This window comes from Pinus tabuliformis, chromosome 6, assembly GCF_031772625.1.
Source record: "Pinus tabuliformis cultivar Carrire ecotype Pingquan chromosome 6, CPIR1, whole genome shotgun sequence".
In the NCBI taxonomy this organism is placed as follows: Eukaryota; Viridiplantae; Streptophyta; class Pinopsida; order Pinales; family Pinaceae; genus Pinus; species Pinus tabuliformis.
In genome coordinates this window covers 1,616,031,087-1,616,036,377 of record NC_142292.1, presented here as the reverse complement: position 1 = coordinate 1,616,036,377, position 5,291 = coordinate 1,616,031,087, and positions in this window count along the sequence as shown.

Below are 5,291 nucleotides of genomic sequence, written 5' to 3'. Positions count from 1 at the left end.
ATTGTGAATTTTTCATTATATACAAGAAACATAGGGATAAATTTGACAAAAAAAATTGGATGAAGAAAAAACATGCATGTGGAAATTGCACATATTGACCTTTTTGGTGCCATGAAAATTTAGTCATTGGAAAATCCAAACTATTTTATGACACCCATCAACAATGCTACAATGAAATTTTACTATAATACTACTTCTTGAGCCTTAAAGATCATGAGGCCTATGTTGAATTTAAATACCTTATCTGGTTATGCCAATATGAATGCCTCGTAAACAAAGAAATAGATCTTGATTTGCTACCTTCAAAATTAGAGGTTGTTTTGGTACAGTTCCTCCATATTTCTTCTTGATCACTTCCTCCTGCTATAAGCAACCTTAATCAGTACAAAGATTTTTTTTTATAGTTTGAAACATGTGTCTACAAAGGACTATAACAATTTTGTAAGTAAATTTTTAATTTCTGTGTGAATTAAGTTCTACCCTTGAATAAAACCGCACATATCTGCAATCTGGAAATTGAATCCATGAATAGCATCAACTACAACTCTTTCTGAGAAAATTGTCCATATTTCTCTTATGACTGTGGAGTCACCTCTTTATTATTTCATTCTTGATCCTTGAAACTATTCAAAAGATCACATTTCTCTTTACCACTAATCTCCTTGGTGTCTTCCATGTTCTTGTTTTAATCCAACAGATTATGCTTAAGAAAATCTAACCCATGTCATGTATTTAAAAATAATGGAGAGATCATTCAACAACATTTAAGCTATTTTATCTTGAAAATCAAGCAACTATGGTCCATGAGCACCCTAATGAAAATACGTGTTTTTACATTGAAAGAGTCACATTGGTTTTAAAATAATGGCCCCAAAAGTTATATAACCTACTCATCTATCTGACTAGTAGAAACATGAAAGAGTTATTGTAAATTTTGCATTTTAGACAAGAAACATAGGGATAAATCTAACAAAATAGTTTGATGAAGAAAAAACATGCATGTGGAAATTGCACATAGTGACCTTTATGGTCCCATGAGAATTTAGTCATTGGCAAGTGTAAATTATTTTATGACATCCATCGATGCCCTTCCAAGAAAAAATTGGTTGTGCTTTCTCAAGTACAAGTCATTAGCTATGAAGTCAAACCCATATATTTATACATCATAAAATTGAACAAATATTAGATCAAAGCATGCATAATATAGAAAGCTTTCTTAAAACATTTTGAAGCTAAAAAAAATCTGCAATGTGACAATTTATAGTCAATGAATCAGTTGTCCCATGTGAACCCATAAAAAAGCATGTTGGCTCAAGGTTGTCTCAACTTATTATATGTATATTGTAAATACTTAGGTCATCACCTAGCAATGGAAACAAAGAGATAGAAAGATATAAAGTAAGAAAATTATATGCTTCCTCTCTAGGCAAAGAGAAATTGATGATGAAGTGCATGTGATGTTGTGATGTATTGTGTATCAGGAAGGACACAAAATTAAATAGTTTATATGGCATGTTGAGTTTGGCCTCTAAACAAGTAGTTTTATGAAAGATGTTTTAAAACTTTAAAAGATGAGGATTGACAGTAAACAAGGAATGAAAACAATATAACCTGAAGATCTAAATGGTTTAAAGTTTACATAGCTTGTTCGATTTTTCCTCTAAGCAAGTGAGAAGCTATATGAAAAATGTTTTAGAATTAAGTATTTACACACAGAGTAATTTGAGACAACCTTGAATTTTTTTTTGTAAAATTTCCCTCCACCCAATACATACTACAAATCCTTCCTAAGAGACAGCATATTCTATTCTATAACCTGATCCATAATCACATAAAAGGGTTAGGGATGTTACAAGAGAAACACATGAAATTTTCTCAAGAACAGGTGTAGTTGATGCTACTCTTTCGTTCAATTTCCAGATTGGAGATATGTGCATTTTTATTCAAGGGTAGATCTTAATTAACATAGAAATTTAAAATTTATTTACAAATTTTTATTGTCCTTTGTAGACACATGTTTCAAAATATAAAAAAATTACTTTGTACTTATCAAGGTTGTCTATAGAAGGAGGAAGTGATCAAGAAGAAATATGGAGGAATTGTACCAAAACAACCTTTGATTTCGAAGGTAAAAAATCACGATCTATATCTTTATTTACGAGGTATTCATGTTGGCATAATCAAATAAGGTATTTAACTTCAACACAACCCTCATGATTTATAAGGCTCAAGGAAGCAATATTGCAGTAAGATTTCATTGTATCATGGTCCTTGTCTTTTCTTGATATTTATTTTTATCTTTCAACAGTTGTCAAAGAAGCATTAATTAGTGTTATATGCTATTGCCTTACAACACTTGCATTAATTAGTGTCAATTGCTAGTTTATGACACCACTACAATTAAGTAAGATATGTGCAATTTTTTAAGGTAACACTAACTTTATTTTTATATATATAACATAAATATTAATTTATGCTATATTAATATTAATATTTTAATTTAAATATTTCTAAAATGTAATTTCAATTTTTTTTCTATTTTTAAATTTATAACAAAATTGTCTCCTCAAAGTGATTGGAATGTTTTATATATAGAATTGAGACGAAATATTTATAGATGATTATGGTCTTGGATTAAGGGAAGATCTAAGGATGGAATATTGATCAATTATTACTGTCTTGGAAGAAGGGAAATTCTCAACATGAAATATAGGTCAATTATTATTTATTATGGCCTTGGAACAAGGCAAGACTCAGTTTGGCTTGCATCAGAATCAATAAGTTTGATAACATTAGTTTCCTTCTCTTATGCTTTACCAAATCCTCGACCATTAAATGTCATTTTCACTGTCACTGTAATAAATTCTAGGAGTTTTTGACTAAATGGTCACTGGGTGTATTAGAAAGATGTTTATTGATCTAAAACCCACAACTACTCTCATATCCTAACCAACCCCAAAAAAATCAAAAGATTAACTAAATACATCTATCTCATTTGTATACATTCTTTTTATATGTTGTCCCTGTTACATCTAGTAATATTATATTTATTTGCCTGAATGTAGTTGCCTTCTTGTTGCAAGATGGATCTATGCAATTTCCTTGTTGTTGCAATTTTAGTTCTTTATTATTTTTTACTTCAAATTAGCTATATTTAAACATGTGTGACAAAAGTGAATAGTAAATATATGATAACTTGATATATGTTATACTTTGTATCATATGGAGCTCACATATGAGTACATATTGTCTATAATCATGTTCATGTCCTTGTTGAAGATTATTCGGTTCCCTATATGGAGTGAGGTGGATGTTTATTTTCATTGTTGTAGGTATGTTAGTTGGGATTTCATAATAATGTCAACCTTAGTAGCTAGTAAACGCCGCTTAGTTTAAATATAGGTAAATTGGAGTCTAGACTAGCATTGTAATGAAACTTTATAACTTTAATTAGTGATACCTTTTAGTCTAGAAATCTACATTTTAGTAGCTATTATTTATGTTGTACCAACTTAGAAATGTAAACTAGCAATACAAAAAGCTAGGTGCAATTGTGCAGCTAGCAAGCAGGGGCCTTAAAGCTATGTTTTCTACAAATTATTTAATGTATATTATTGTTATACACAATCTTACATTGTTATGTATTTAATAAATCTTTAAGATAAATTAAGAATTATAGTTGGACAATCTAAATAAATGATATAACATCTCAATCAAATTTGAAACTAAAAATAAAATAAAAATTCACACATAATTTAATACATCAACAACATACATTTTGCAATTAATTAACTTAGCTCATGTCTATAGGATTTCCAAAATATTCCAAAATCTCTACAACCAGTTTGTTCTATGAACTACTCCACAAAGAAGTTAAAATAAAAATAAACATGCATATCATATTACAACTCGCTGCTCTTTTTTTTTGTATGTTTGGTGGTAGCTTTCCATTAATTTTCATAAATAAAGAAGGTTACATCCATATGTCTAAGATTTAGGTGGCCTCAACCTACCTAGAGGGAGACCAAAGTTGTTGGCCACCTAACCGCAAAATATGCCATCCACAAACAAAAACTGATAAGTCTAACCAGCCATGCTATGTAAACCTGAGAGTCTTTGTACTTCCTATTTTCTAAATAACTGTAAACATAACTGCTAATAATCCTAAAACTTTGCATTTGAATCACGCAAAAAGAAAAACAAGGATGCACTATCACTACTTATCAACAGCTGAATCCACCAGAGTAGGATCGTTCATAGTGGAACCTGGCAGCTATGTGTGGGGTATGCAAGGGATATGCTCCTCTATTTGGCTCTGTCGACCACTCTACTGTTGTAATTGAAACTAAATTTTTTGAAATTATTTAGTATAATCTCAATGACCTTAAGGGGATACATGCATGTCAGGAGGAAAATGCTCTAGAGATTTCGCCAGAATACTCTTAATCATCCAAAACATATGGATTGTTTGCTTGTATTGAGATTATCTGCCACAAGTGTGGTCTAGTTCTGAGATCACTGCTTACCACTCATCCATATCCAATTCGAAATCCTCCTTGGTTTGTCAGATCTCAGCTATTGCTTGACAGAGTTGGAGCTGCTAGCATGGTATGCTTGAGTCGCATCCTAAATTATACAAGAGGGAGGCTTGCACCCAAGTTTCTGTCTAAATGGTGACTAGGTGTATTCTAAATATGTTTATTGATATACAACCCTCAACTACACTCATCTCTTAACCAAGCCTAGGAAAATCAAAAGATTAAATAAATTCATCTTCCTCATTTGTGTAGAAGTTTGTAGAATTTTTCCTACAAATCATCTAGCTTTGATACCATGTAGAACTTTTTCTACAAATCAGCTAGCTGTGATACCATGTAAAAATTTTCTACCTGTAGATCACCTAGTAATGCAATGTACTAAAGCAAAACACTTGATCTACTTCTACAAACAATTTAGTAGAAGCTTAATCAACCATGAGCAACATCAATAAGAACACACATAACTGATAAGAAGGAATCAATCACACATAACATAGAAGAATTTACCCGGGGAAAGCACTTGCCTAAAACCCCAACTCTGTATTATCATACAAGTGGAAATATAGTCCGCATTACACAAAGCCTTAGCTCGGAAGCTATCCAGCTCTGAATACAATCCCTCTGCTGCTCATAGATAGTCAAAGGCTTCTCACAAACCTTCTCCTCTGCCCTCCAAGCCTCCTATTTCCTTGTACAGTTTCCTTGGGGTCCAATGCTGCCATTTGTGTGAATTGGCCTCTTCACACACTCACT